Consider the following 15,430-nt stretch of genomic DNA (forward strand, 5'->3'; position numbering starts at 1 on the left):
TCCATGCTATTACCAGCCAGATCACTAAATGTCACTGCTAAGTAAGATCCTCATGGGGTGACACTGAGTCTGGATCCAACTAAAAATCATTCTGAAGCTCAACAGAGCTCATGAGTCAGCCAGTCAGAGATGGGAAGTTATGTTTGGTTAGAAGCTCATTGATGACCTCAGTGTGCAGTGTGTATTAGGGGGAGATCCTCTTATGTTCTGCATAAAAAGTACCTAGAATGCTTTTTAAGAAGGCTAACAGGCATGGTTTATACTTTTCACGCCCTCTTCTGTGCTCCCTATAGCACATGATATGGGATGCAGTAGGTGTGTAAGTGACTTTGAGAAGTTTTGAACTTTGCTTTCTGGGACTAGAAGGGAGAGAAGAGAGACAATGGTGCCACATAACGATGCGCTTGTGACTGACCATGTCAGAGACAGAGGAGCTTCCCTCTGAAGGGACAAACTGAGCCTGTCAAGCATTTCTGCCTGCCACTGACAGCACTTCAGTGGCCATCATAGATAACTTAGGCAATACCTCAGTTGCCATCCAGAGTTCCAGCTGCAAATACTCTTGAGTGCTCAAAACATGGCCTCATTGCCTTAGTTTTGGTGCCCTGGTCAAAGACCTAGCATTAAAATTACTGTAATGTGTTCTCATGTTTTTCCCCAAATTTAATTTAGTTATTGTGTGTGTGTGTGTGTGTGTGTGTGTGTGTGTGTGTGTGTGTTCGTGCACCTGTATCGCATGCATGTCATGTAGAGGTCACAGGGCAACTCATAGAAGTTGGTTCTCTCCTTCCACTATTTGGGTGCAGTGGGTTGAGCTCAGCCTCAGACTTGACAGCAAGCACCTACTGATCCATCACACCAGTTCTCTTATATTTTTGATGGTGGAAGTTACTTATTGATTTAAGGATTTTAATGAGGAAATGGCCACTCTCTTGTTAAATCAGCTATTGCAAAGGTTATTAAAGCATTCTGTGCCTCAGTTGGTAGAGTGCTTGCCTACCATGTGGAAGTCTTGATTTCAGTCACCAGGCCTCATGGCACATGCCTGTAATTCTAATGCTGAGAAGGTATAGGCAGTAGAATCATCAAGTTCAAGGTCATTCTAATAGCTAGCATGGGCCACATGAGATCCTATGGTTAAAAAAATGGATCTTGTTTATTTTTTGGGACAGATAACCATGCATACAATAAAAATCAAAGGAGAAAGTAAATTTGCATCCCATCTTCAGTTCTCATTCTTCCTTCAAACAACCATTTTTATCAATTTCTTGTGAACTGACTCAGATATTTAGGTTTGCATTTGTTATATACAATGCATATTTCGAACACATTTTAAAATTTGTTTATTAAATGATCCACCTCGATGAATATCCAGGTACATACACATTTCTCTATCTCTTCGTAGTTAATATGTGTGCACAATTCCATTTATGAATGGACTACACTCAGAAGTGGAGTAGTTCTGTGGATGGACATTAGTTTTTAGCCCTTTGATACATTAAGTAGTGCTGGAGTAAATATCTTTTTTTGTAGTTTTGCATAGTGCAGAAATAAATTGATATTAACTGAGAAAACTAAGTCTATTCCAAGCCGGTCATTGCCACTTGTATTTGGCAGATTGTCAAAAGTTGACAGAGGAAAGGGAAATTTGGAAATGGGAAAAGAGGCAGATTTCTCATGTAAAGGCCAGTTGGAGGTTGTTGGCATGGGCATGTGGGCTAGCTAGGAGAGGGGCAGCCTGTTTGATTGGTTAGGAGAGCATACTGGGCCTTCTCTGATTGACCTTAAGTTAGAAGAGGGAACAAAAATTAGTGACACTATTAGATTTTAATCTATAAAAGGTTGTTTGGCGATGATTGCTGCGGAAATCGCTATTTAGCTTCCTGGATTGCTACCAGAGAAAGCAATCTGGCTTCCTGAGAGCTTGACACATAGCAGTCTGTTTACTGGAGAGAAGGGGTTAGTTTCCTGATTAGGTTGTTGTGCGTTAGAGTCCTATTTTTATATGTGATCTGTTATCTGTTGATATATTCGGCCTCTCTGCGGATATATGTGAGTTTATTTATAATACAAATCCTTAAAGTAAATCTATCTATCTATCTATCTATCTATCTATCTATCTATCTATCTATCTATCTATCTATTTATATCTGTCTGTCTACCTTGTATTTATCTATCATCTATCTAGTTACAGAGAAGAGACAGAGGGAAGGAATAGATAAATTGCTTCTACAAGGTTAGATGGGTGTGCAGTGTCCTTATACTTGCAGTGATCCAACAGATCGTATTACCAGCCCTTCTCACCTTTGTTCTTCTGATAGGTAAAAAACATCTAAGGACAATTTCATTTGTGGTTGAGGTTGAGAATTTTTATGGTAAATTGTGTATTTTCTTTGAAAATTATATAATACTCCTGATAGAGACTGTTTTGAATTTCTCCCAGTCCAGGGAGCATATTAATAAAAGAATAATTCTCTGGATTTTGGTAGTATTGCCCTAAAAATTCAACCTAAAACCAAAAGGGGACATGTCTGAAACATGGAAATTAGACCACGGTTTTCTCTAACTCATCCTGTATCAGCAGCCATCTTAAAACTCTTTCTCTCACAGAAGATTGACAGTAAAGGGACAAAAAGTGTTTATGAGGAAGACAGAGCTGAAACTTGGCATTACAATCGAAACAGCTGAGAAACACAGCTATTTCTCAAGAAATACAATCTCACTCATCTGATAGGTATAAAAATAAACAACGAAACAAAAGATTGTCATAAACACTTCTATTTAACATAATTTAGAATAATCCTGATCAACTGTGTGCTTGGTTTTGAAAAAAAAAAGTTTTTATGCTCAAAGGTAGTTGTGTTACAACGAGCCATGTGCTGACTGAATAGCTTCCAGTATTGGAATGCAAACCAATTCCACATGTTCCACACAGTATATAACATGCCCACCACTGTGCCAGTCTTTAGAGAGGAATGAACTCTGTCCCGGTCTCTACAAGCCATCTTAGTTATTGAAATGAGCATTAGCAGTATTTTCAGCAGTTCATATATTTACCCCAACTTTGTCTTGATAATTATGTAGATCTTCCCTCCAAATGTTTGTTTTAATAGCTTCAGTTTTATGGTTAAGGCAACACACTTGTTCTTTGGAAGCTGATCATAGATCATTTACCTTTAGTGCACACTGCAGTGTTTGCTATAGGAGGAAAGGTGAACAATAGATGTGTAGGAACTCTCTCATACACATGCATGCTAAGATGTGTTTTCAGAATTCTCTTGAAGCTTAGTTTCCTTAGTCTGGGAAAGTAGGCTTATGGGAAAAATTATGATTATGATATAAAAGGTGTCTACTCAATCCAGTTGTTGATTCTTATGGGGACTGGCTTTGTGTTAATTGTTTATTTAGTCATCATCATCACACCTCAAGAATGTCTGGTGTTCCCTTACTGTTCCTGCTCCATAGAGTATCTGCAGCCCACTGTAGGAATGTTAAATTACCTTTTTATCAAAAACTGGCAGGATGTATCAATTCTTTACATTTTTCCCTTTAACATGTTTAGTTTTGAAAGAAAGGACCATTACCTTCCTGTAGCAGGCTTTCTTGGGCTGCCAACCAGCTCCCAAATCAAGACACAGAGACTTATCATCAATTATGAATGTTCAGCCTATTATTATCCTTGTCCCACTAGCTCTTACAACTTAATTTAACCTGTTTCTCTTCATCTATATTTTGTCTTGGGCCTTTTTACCTTTCTTTCATTCTGTATGTCATACTTTTTTTTTTTTGCTTCCTCTGTGTCTGGCTGGCTGGTGGCTGCCCGACTGGCTGGCCCCAGGTATCTCTCTCTCTCTCTCCCTGGTTCTCTTCTCTTTTTCAAGCCTAGATTTCTCCTCCTACTTATTCTCTCTGCCCACCAGCCCTGTCTACCCTCTGCTGACTAGATATTGGCCATTCAGCTTTTTATTAGACCAATTGGGTACCTTAGGCAGGGAAGGTGAAACAAATACAACACATTTTTACATAGTTAAACAAATGCAACCTAAACAAATGCAGCACACCTTTACATAGTTAAGATAATACCCCACAACATAAACAAATGCAGCACACCTTTACATAGTTAAGGTAATACCCCACAACAATCTCTGGCAATTTTAACAGTAGTAATGGCTTAATATTGAAAGGCACAGATGACCATAGCTATGGGCTTTTACGCCTGAAATGCCTGTAGTGATTCACCTTTCATGTATACAGTGAACAGTTGGACTCTTAGAGTATTCAAGCATTGTTTTAAAAGGTTTACCTGTACAACTTCATTTATTCCTCATAGCAACCCTGTTTCTTCTCATTTTTACTGATAGACAGTAGCACTAAAGCAAAGAGATGCTAAGTAACTGCCCAAGGTCATGAGCAGATGGTGGAACTATTCACAGTTGCCATTCTTGATGATTACTCTACTTTGTGTCTTTAATTTACTCTTTCTCCTTGTGAAAATACAGTTTATTTGATGAAAATCATATTTTATTTATTTATTCTTCTCTCATACAATACATTCTGACCATAGGTTCCCCTCCCTCCACTCCTTGCCAGGTCCCCCCTCCACCTCCCCACTTCCCCAGATCCACTTCCTCTCTGTTTCCCTTCAGAAAAGGCCTGGTCTCCCAGGTTTATCAGCCAAACACAGCATAACAAGATACAATGAGACTAGACACAAACCATCATATAGGGCTGAGAGAGGCAACCCAGTAGGAGGAAAAGAGTCCCAAGAGCAGGCAAAAGAGTCAGAGATACTCTTACTCCCACTGTTAGGTCCCATAAGAACACCAAGCTAACAACCATAACATTTAAGCAGAGGACCTAGCACAGATTCATGCAGGCAGGCCCTGTGCTTGCCACCTCAGTCTCTGTGAGCCCCTATGAGCCCTGCTTAGTTGATTTTGTGCTCTTCTGGTGTCCTCTACCTCTCTGGCTTCTACAATTTTTCCTCCCCTTCTTCTTCAGATTTCTTTAAGCTCCAAGGGGAGGGACCTGATGGAGAGATCCAGTTTGGGTTCTCTCTCCATCTAATGCTTGGCTGTGGATCTCTGCATCTGCTCCCATCAGCTGCTAGAGGAAGCCTCTCTGATGATGATTGCACTAGGCACTGATCTACGGGCATAGCAGAATTTGATGAATATTATTATCTAGATCTTAGAGAGAGAATCAAATACTACCTATTTAACACAGATTATGGGCTCGTATTATTCTATATCCTATTATTTTAGATTAAAATACATATACCAAAGGTGTATTAAGCCAATACTGGCTCCATAACTATGATACTTATTCTTCTCTTTTGTAACTTATTGCTTCACACATTTTCCTGTTATAGATATGTCCAAAAATCATATTACAGGGTGAGGGTTCCATTTCTCCATTCTTCTGTCCTACCCTTATCAAGGATGCCTCATAATTAAGTTGAAGTCTTTCACTAATTTAAAATAAGGCATGCTAATTATGTAAATTATACATATTAATGTTAAAGTGACAAAAAGATTGTATTTGATGCTGTAAGCAGTTTTGTATGCATAGAATGTTAATTCAGTTCTCATAAAATCTCCCATATAGACCCTGTTGTTATTTTGATCATTTTATGAATGGAGGAGTTGAGAACCAAAGGGGAAAGTGACTACCCCATACTACTCTCTGGCTAAGTCCAGCTTTGTACTCAGTGTATTTACAGCTCATTCTACTTCCTTAAAAAAAAAACCCACACCCACCACCACCACCACCACCACCACCACCACCACCACCACAAAACGTTGCTTGAGCTCAGCAAAGTGGTAAGCCCAGCTACCAGACACACCAAGCAGACAAAATAGCCAGGCCTCTTCCAGGGTTCACCCCTGCAAGATTATGAAAATGTTGCATTGTTACAGAATAGGGACCTTAAAGGAAAGAGAAGGCAATTGGTATATATTTATTTGCTGATAAAGAAATCAAAGCTGTCTTTAAAAGTATGATTTATGATAACATTTTTTATACAGAGAGGAAAATGATTACAATTTAAATGATTGGCTCTAGAGATTATTAATTGCTGGACTGACTGATAGCTTGACACCTAAGAGGGATCAAGAGGTTGAGTAGAAAGAGTATAGTAGGAAGGATTTGGAGCCAGGCAGCTCCTACTGTACGGGAAATAGTAAGGATTCCTCTTCTTCTTGAGTCAAATGGGAATATAAACCCCTCCTTGGAATACTGTTGGGGAGCTACCCACCACACCCACATTTCCCCAGAGTGCTCTTGAGTAGGAGCAGCAGGAAATATTAGACATAAGGATTTAGAATGTGGAGATAAACAGACAGAAAATACAGGATAGCCTCGAGAGAGCCTGGAACCATTTCCATCAACCTAGGGTATTTATAGAAATGCCAAGGGGTGGAGCAAAACCTCCCCACCTCCAGCCCCCACCCCCACACAGCCAAGTGCAGACCATCTCAGACACCTACACTCAGGCCCGTGGTCCAATCATCCTCTCTATGCAGACCTACTGGGTAAAGCCACGAGGAACCTGAAAATGGGCTACCACAGAATACTCAGAAGTTCCAGGATAGGGGTAGAGGATTTTATTTTTTAACACACCACCTAGAATTTTGTAAGTACTTAATAATTTAGAGCTGTTTCTCCTTGTGGGTATCAAGAGGACTTTTTAATCTACCTGAAATTTTGTACAACACCCGGATGTTAGCAAACCTTTCAAGTCAAGCCCCCCCCCACCACCACCACACACACAAGAGCCATGGACCCCAAAGCCTTCTACGTTGGCAGGATTTCTTTAATTAAAAAGTCTCAGTAATTCAATGGGAAGGAGGATGGGAGCTGCAGTGGATGTGTGTGGTATAATTTTGTTGCAAATGCAAATCAGTTTTCCTGTCATTTGCTAGCAAGCCCACTGTTTATAATAACTGTTCATAATGAATCGGGCTGATATTTTGTTCATGCATTTTCCCTTGAGGCTTTAATGACTCTGCATCTGTGTTTTATGGTTACATGTTGTGGAGGAGACTCTGGTGGAAATACACTCCTGTTTTATAGCATCTGTAGAAATGAGGAACCGGGAAGAAACAAGCAAAAGAGACAAATTTGTGGTCTAAAGGGGTTCCAAGACAGAGAAGGATGCTCTATCAGCCAGGCCTGGAGGGTATATAGGCAAAATGAAAGATGGTTCAGAAGTTTCCATCAGTGAAGTGATTGAGAAGAATTTAAAATGGAGCAAAGACTTGAGCGAGGCTAGAGGGAAAACTTAGGTGACCAAACAAAAGAAATCTTGTCCATTTCAGTAAATATTATACCTGCTGTGTTCCAGACCTCTAATAAGCCTTCAGCTGTAGTATCCAATATGGTTGCCATTAATCACTTGTATCTCATTGAGTTAAAGTTTCTTAAAGAAAATTAACAGCTCAATTCTTCTGATACATTAACCATATCTTAAGCCACAGAACACATGACAAATGACCACTGTATTGATGAGGTGGAGAATAAATCCTTCATTTCAGAAAATTCTGTTGGATAGTAGCACCCCCAAAGTACATGGATGGCTAAGGGGTGACTTCTATTTTTGAGCAATTTGGAGTTTTATAAGTCAGAATAACTAGAGTTGTGCTATACAAGTTGGTCAGCATACTATTATGGGGATGTTAGGGACCAGGTGAGGAGGTTTATACAAGATGATGGTCAAATATAGCAGATAAAGTTAGGGTACAGCAAGACTAACTGGATACAGCCAGCTATTTCAAGTCACTGAAAATCTATAATCCACATTTTATATTTTAGCCAGATTTTTAGAGCGGACTTATCAAAGAATATACAGATCAGTAATTCCTTTTGCTATTTCCAGATGTTGCTTAGAAATGAAATTGAAGAGATGGTATCTTCTAAAACTGCACACTAGTTTGGAAAATATTTTTGGGAGATACATAATAAAAATGATAGGTAACTTTAAGATCCATTAAGAAAAATATAAGCTCTGTTGTGAGCCCATGATCCTAGGGCTAACTTTTCTTTGTATCAAATTAGATTTTTTTTCTGTTTCTTTCTTGGGTGTAGTTGAGATATTTTAATAAATATTTGACTTAGAACACTCCACTTAAATTTTTTAATCTTTGTAGATTTATAGTATTGCAATTCCACTGTCAAAATGACGGATACTGATAAGCATTTTAAGGTAATCTTATATGATTATTTTCAGTGCACTGTATCAATCAACCCCCTGACAGGCCATAAAATGTTACAGCTCATAAAGAACCAGTAAATACTCAATTTTCAAGGTACAGCAGAGGAACCATAAATTAGATTGATTATATAACTATAAAATAATTAGTCCAGTGTTTCAGACAACTTTGAAAACTTTCCTGACACTGATTATCGTTTAAAAACAAGCAAGAACCTCTTAAAGCTATCCAGTTTCCAGACTTTGCTGAAATTATTTTTTGTTTTCTTTATGTCACAACCACTCTCCAAGGCTCCTTTCCCCAAGGTGAACTAATTCCTTACTCTGTCTCCCATCGACTCTTACATGTGGGGATTTCTAAGCTTATCTCTCTTTTTCAGAACTCTTCTAGTACACAGACCTGTGTGCCTCATGTCTGCCGTGTGTATCTGGCTTGGTAGCTCTCTATCAGCAGACTCCCATGCCAGGGTCTGAAGGAAAGCAGTTAACTGAGGGAGGTGTCTCAGATAGTTCCAGTGAGAGCTTGAGGAAGTGACACAGGATTGAGGATAAATTCTGGGGAAGATTTCTGTGTTGGGTACCTAGGTTTAAACAGGGAACTCTGGGAGACAATATGGATGGCAACTTAGATATACATAAATTCCTCATTCATCAAGCTCTGCATGTCCAAAGCCTGCTCCCAAACTTGTTTTAGCTCCACCTTGGGAAAGTGCTACAGTGTACACCTCCATCCAGGAGGGAGGTACTCTCCACTCTCCATCACCAGCTTCCTCTCAAGTCATCTGTTTTGCCTCTCCTGAAACACTAACTTGGACCACTTTTTCCTCTCACCAACACCATTGACACTGTGTTACTTGACCCTCATTATTTTCCCCACACTTCACACATTTACCTCCTGATTTATCTCTCTGCCTCAAGTCCTGCAAATAGATAGTCCTCCCTGTAGCCACTGGAAGAATACCAAAACACAACTTGACCACAACCTTTCTCTGAGTAAAATCATCAGTAACAGTGCAGGACACTGCACATGAGGGCTCTACAGTCACCATTGCTATCTCAGGTCACTTTCCTGGCCTCACTCTGCCACCTGTGCAGCTCCAGGGTCTTTGGATAGGTTCTACTAGTCCTTGTTCACCACTGAAACTACAACAGATTTCACCTCCTCTAGTGCGTCCTCCTGACACCTCATTGCTCCCTCCCAAGATGAAGCTCACACCGCTCAGCCAGCCCAGTGTTATTGTCTTCTTGTTTGTGTATCTCCTCGATTCAGAACAAATTCTCTGCAGATTAGTCCTCTGTTAGCCTCAAATTTTGGGCACTTTGCCAAGTATATGTTCATCGTAGATACTCATCAAATGGTTTTCAGTGGCTTTGCTTATGTTACTGCTATTTATCCTTAAAATAGCCCTACAAGCCTTATCTTTGCACTAGTAATTCAAACACCTTGTTCAAAATTACTTCTAATAAATTATCAAATTGGGATTTGACCTCAAGTTAGTCTCAAAGGTCTATATTCTTTTTCCATTAAATCATGTTAATAGAAATATCATAAAGTACCAAATATTTCTTCCACTTTGTAATTTGCAGCTTTCAAGAAAACAGCCTGGATAGGTTTACTCTTCACTTTTAAGAGCTGAATCAATCCACAGGGTTCTTCTAGAAATGAAATATCCATCTACCGGGAACACGAGAGCTGCAAGTTTGGTTGGTGTACATCGTGTTGAGAGGGGCTTATGACTTTGCATTTCAACTCCTCTGAACCACTTAGCTCATGGGATGCATCTGAGCTTGGGAATTTAAAGAATCTTGGGTCCATTGGACAGTGGAAAGGATTTATATGAGGCATGTGGGGGGAGGAGGGCAGGGGGAGCAGGTTTGGAACATTGCAGCAAATTTTTACACATCATTGACTGCATAAGAGAGATGATTATCCATCAGTTACAGAGAAGTTCCGTGTGTGTTTCTGGGGATTTTTGCACTATTTATGGACTCAAGTCCCCTAGCAGAGTTGGCACCCACCTCACCTGGCTTGCTGATTGTCATTGTCTTCAGAGTTTATTGGCAGCACTGAGTCGTCCCTGGGTTTAAGCCAAGTCAGTGACCACAAGAAGATTCGTACTAAAGCCTGTTACTTCTGTAATGGAGCCTGTACTGTGGAAAGTATAAGTAAATAATTTCCCAAGATGAAATTGTGTCAGCCTCAAAGGGGCTTTCCTTTTCTTTTTTATATTGTGCAACAAAAGTCATCAGTTTACTTATTTTCAAAATAAGCAATATTTGCTGAATTGTCTATAAACTTAAAATTGCAAGCATGTTTTCTTTACATCCATTTATGTTCTGGGACAGTTAGATCCCCAAGGAGAGATATAAGGCTTAGAAATTCAAGCTCTATGAGAATTTAGGAGATGAATAATTGAAAACATGAAGTAAAACTCTTCTTATAGTATCTAGAATAAACAAATGTTTGCTATGGGTATCACTCATATGATCTTTTTCTTCTGTTATGTGGAAACCGATCAATATCTTCCTATTAGCAACACACCACACACACACACACACACACACACACACACACACACACACACACACACACGGGGGGGGGGAGCGTTGATGCTTTGTGTGAGGATAAAATTAAAATTCAGAATTTATCCAGTGGTTATGGTTCCATTTGTCACTGTCACAGGAGCCATGAATGGAAAATAGAAGATATCAAAGACTGTTGCTAGAGACTGGGCTTTCTTGCAACATTTATTTTAGACACACTAGCTTGAAGCCAACCTTTAGGCTATTAGCTTGGCATCACCAAAATATAATAGGATCCCATTATATCAACTTTGGGAAAATTCATATTACATTGGAGCTTGACAATACTTAAAACTTATATTACATAAAAACTTATGTAATTTCTCAAGTAAACATTGGCATGTATGAGATGATTAACATTTAGTAGTGATGGACTAGTAATATACTCTAAATAGTTAATTCTGGATTCCAAGAACACACACACACACACACACACACACACACACACACACACACACACACACACGTATTCCGTTGAACAAAAAAGATAATAGGAAAAAGACAAGACCTAAACTCATTCCTGTCAGTTTTGAAACATGGAGCTCAATGACTTAGTCAAACATGCTGCCTAAGATCATGATCTGCACAGAAAATGACAACAGGATTGCACACCCTTAACTCATAAAGCTGCCAAGAATGTATCATGAGAGAGTGAACGCCATCATGTGAGAATGCTGTTTGATAACAACTGCCCTTCTGGTCGGCCTTCTAGGTCTCCTGAGAGTGTGGAGGCTGCTCGCCATCTGATCGTGTGTGTGGTACAGGTGAGAGGCAAGAAAGGGGATGTGTAAGGATCATTCATCCACCAGCAACACTGGACACGGCATCTGATACACATTCCTTCAAATTGACCAGATTCTGTCCTAAGAAATCCTGCTCTGTCTTCCCTGTTTTTCAATAACTCACATTTATGAAAAGTTTTAATGGAAGATTTTTATTTTAATGAAGAATCCTATGAGTTTTGACATATGCATGTATTCAGGTCACCGTCACTATGATAAAGATGAAAAATAATCATATGTACATCCCATGTCTTTCTTAGTATTTCTTGATTCTTCAGGCAAATCAGCCTACATTCCCTAACTCTTAGTAATTGCTAACCTGTCCTCCATCCCATACCTTCTCTAAAGTAGGATATAAATGGAGTTATACACTATATAAGACTGACTGGTTCCTTCCACCTAGTTGATTGCCTTTGAAAGCCATCATGTTTTGGAAATACCAGTAGTTTGAGCCCTTATGCTTATGAATACTATTCCATTTTGTGGTTGGAATTTTATTGGCTTAGTCTCCCATTAAATATTTGAATTGTTTACAGTTTATGTATAATTGGTTACAGTTTATGTATAATGCTATCATAAATATGCATATATAGGTTTTGTACGAATGTAGGTTTTTATTTCCCTTGAGCTAGGTGGATTGCGGGGATAAATTATTTATATTTGACATTTTCAAGCTGTCTTCTAGTGTGGCTTTATTGTATTGTAGTATGTGAGCAATACCTGAGAGATTCTCCACCCTATCCATCCCTTGTAGGTTCAGTCACTTTTATTTTAGCCATGCTAGCAGTTGCTAATGTGATTTTTCAAGTAAACATTGGACTTTAGGGAATTATTACTTGATACTTAGTCCAGATGGGCTAGAAATATGGGTCAGGGTTTCAGTTCTTTATTCTAGTAAGGGCCAAGTTTTTCAATTTTTTTCTTTAAAAGGAGTGAGTTGTGTACAGGGGGGTTAAATGCTTTATAGACAAGGAAAAAAACTGCGCTAGAACCAACTTATTCATCATCATCACCTTCTTCTTCATCTTCGTCTTCCTCTTCTTCCTCCTCTTCCTCATCCCCTTCATCCTCCTCATCTTCCTCTTCCTTCTTTTTCTTGCTCTTTTCAGCCCTGACGACCCCCTTCTTCACCGCATCAGGTTTTTCTTTAGCTCTGTAGGCAGCGATATCCTTCTCATGCTTCTCCTTCAGCTCGTCAGCCTTCTTCTCGTAGGGCTGCCTGTCGTCCTCAGCGGTGTTGTTCACATCTCCCCCAGCTTCTTCGCCACGCCCCCGATGGACAAGCCGGGGTACTCTCCTTTGATTTTGGGGTGATACTGAGAACAGAACAAGAAGAAGGCCGAAGGAGGCCTCTTGGGTGTATTGGGGTCCTTGAACTTCTTTTTGGTCTCCCCTTTGCGGGGGGATGTAGGTTTTCATTTCTCTCTCATAACGAGCCTTGTCAGCCTTTGCCATGTCTTCAAATTTCCCCTTTTCTTTAGCAGACATGGTCTTCCACCTTTCTGAGGACTTCTTCGAGAACTCCGAGAAGTTGACAGAAGCATCCGGGTGCTTCTTCTTATGTTCCTCCCGGCAAGTTTGCACAAGAATGCATATGAGGACATTTTGCCTCTTGGCTTCTTAGGATCTCCTTTGCCCATGTTTAGTTGATTTTCCTCTGCAAAGCACAGATTCGCCCAGTGCCCGTCCGGCTCGCGCTTGCCCCAACACTGTCTCTATGGAGCTCAATGTACTGCAATGGCTGTGAGAGTGGGAGCCAGGCGCCCATTGTCAAGAAGTCTTAAGACACATTCTTTAGTTTGTACTATTTGTCTTATTTCAATTCAAACAAGTGAATGGTGGCAGGAAATGATCAAACATTATAAAACCACTACTGTGACCTCCCTCTGGCATCTAAAATACTTCTTATTGTTGGTCATAAACACACCCTGCATTATCTAGATGGCATTCATCTTCACTTGCACTGGGTTTGGCTTCAATGTCGACACTGAAAAATGTCAGGCCGGGGTAATAGCTCGATAAGTAAGGTGTTTGTTGTACAAGCAGGAGTACCTACATCTGCTCCCCAGAACCCAAATGAGAAAAGCCAGACGTGCTGGTTGCCACTTCCTTATCATTCTAGGCCTGTGAGGTGGAGACAGGTGGATCCCAAAGTTTGCTGGCCAGCTCATCTGGCCCAGTTTGAGAGCCCCAGATCTTAGTGAGAAGCCTTGTCTCAAAGAAACAAGACAGACAGCTCCTAAGGAACAACAGCCAGGATTACCATCTGTCCACCACACCCATGCACATAACGTGCACACATGCACTCACATACAGGCATGGGGGAAAAAAAAGAAAGTCAAGGAACACCCAGTTAACATCATGTGTTCTTTCTTCATTACCACTTATGATGAAACAGAAATCTGGATGCTTCTTTCACAATCTTACATCAATAAATATTTGCTGAGTTCTCTCTTTGAGCCAGAAATTTTGCTGGTTATTGGAAATACAACAGTGAGAAAAATAGATATAAATGCTTGCCTTTGAAGTAAAAAAAAAAGACATAATAAAGCAATAAAAAATATATTGGGGCATTATTAAGCTCTGAAAACTTAAATAGAGCTAGGGAAAGCTTCTGTGAAGATCATGCTTGAGAAAGATGATGGTGAACCTTGCAGATAGCTAGCTCTGCTACTGTGGGTAGGCTGAGTGAAGATGGGGGTGGGTTAAGACAGCAGCCTGCTTGGGAAGGACAAAGAGCAGCCAAGACTCAGGGTGGCTGGTACAGAGGAAAGCAGGAGTACAGCAGCAGATGAAAGGACAGAGGAAGTGGTAGACCATATTGAGCAGCACCCTAAAGCCACTGTGGTGACCATTGCAAGTAGAGCACAGGCTTGGGTCCAGAAGTGCAAGCAGAAAAATCAACTTAGAGGTTCTTGTTGTAATTCAGGTCAAAGATAACGGCAGCTTGGAGGAGGTTAATGACCAATGGAAACCAAAGTCCATCCACACTGCTGTTTAGCTAGCTGAATAATCTAATAAGATGTTGGATTCTGTGACTATTCCTAAGACTTGTTTTTAGCATGTTGGAACATTACCAATGCTTTTATCTTCACCAAATATAAAAGTCTGTGTTTAAAATGTATATTAAGCATATTGAAATTCCCAGCCAAAGATATTCCACTGGAAACCTGAACCCACATACTCAGGAGGTAGCTTCTAACTGAGTAAGAAACATGACACTTCATTTTGCTAGCATGATCCATCTGTAGTGTTTAGAGGTCTTTTCCTGATAGTCACAGCCAACTGAGTGAATACTCCTAGATTCCATAGATGTCCACAGGCAGCTTGACAAAACAATCAAATGAAGCTGTCTCTGGGTCTTGTCTGTTGTATCCACACCCTTTACAACAAAGAATTGCCATGTTGAGCCATTTCAGAAAGTACAAAGGCTTCTGGAATCTTCAAAATGAAGAATACTGTCTTTGTCAAGTATAACATAATTAGAAGAAAAAACCCTTAGTTATTTTGACTAGGAAGAGAGCACTGTGATGTTTGATCACACATCTGTTTTCTTGCTATTTTGGTAAAGAAAGAAACTCCTTGTTTTCACATGAGTGAGCACTGCTGTTAATCTCTGCCAATGGGCTTTTAAACGTCCATCCAAGGTCACAAGTATCACCTTCCTCAGAACTACTGACTCAAGAGGTTTCATCAGGAGGTGGGAACAGAATTAAGAAATACTCCTTCATGGTTCGAACTGGTTGTGTTTCTTATAAAACATGAAGCTGTATTTGAGGCTGTAATTTAGGTTATCTAAGAACAAAGTTCCCTTCCATGACATTTGATACAGAGGCATGTAGTCTGTGCATTTTAC

The 15,430-nt window shown here is 39.9% G+C and overlaps 1 protein-coding gene and 1 pseudogene across 2 annotated transcripts in view; one reads left to right on the forward strand and one right to left on the reverse strand.

Annotated features, from left to right (window-relative positions):
• Schip1 (schwannomin interacting protein 1) overlaps positions 1 to 15,430 on the forward strand; it is a 690,937-nt gene that overhangs the window by 157,441 nt on the left and 518,066 nt on the right. The gene's annotated exons all lie outside the window — the stretch shown is intronic.
• LOC102921200 (high mobility group protein B1 pseudogene) lies at positions 12,464 to 13,225 on the reverse strand (annotated as a pseudogene).

Source organism: Peromyscus maniculatus, chromosome 6 (assembly GCF_049852395.1).
Source record: "Peromyscus maniculatus bairdii isolate BWxNUB_F1_BW_parent chromosome 6, HU_Pman_BW_mat_3.1, whole genome shotgun sequence".
Classification (NCBI taxonomy): domain Eukaryota; kingdom Metazoa; phylum Chordata; class Mammalia; order Rodentia; family Cricetidae; genus Peromyscus; species Peromyscus maniculatus.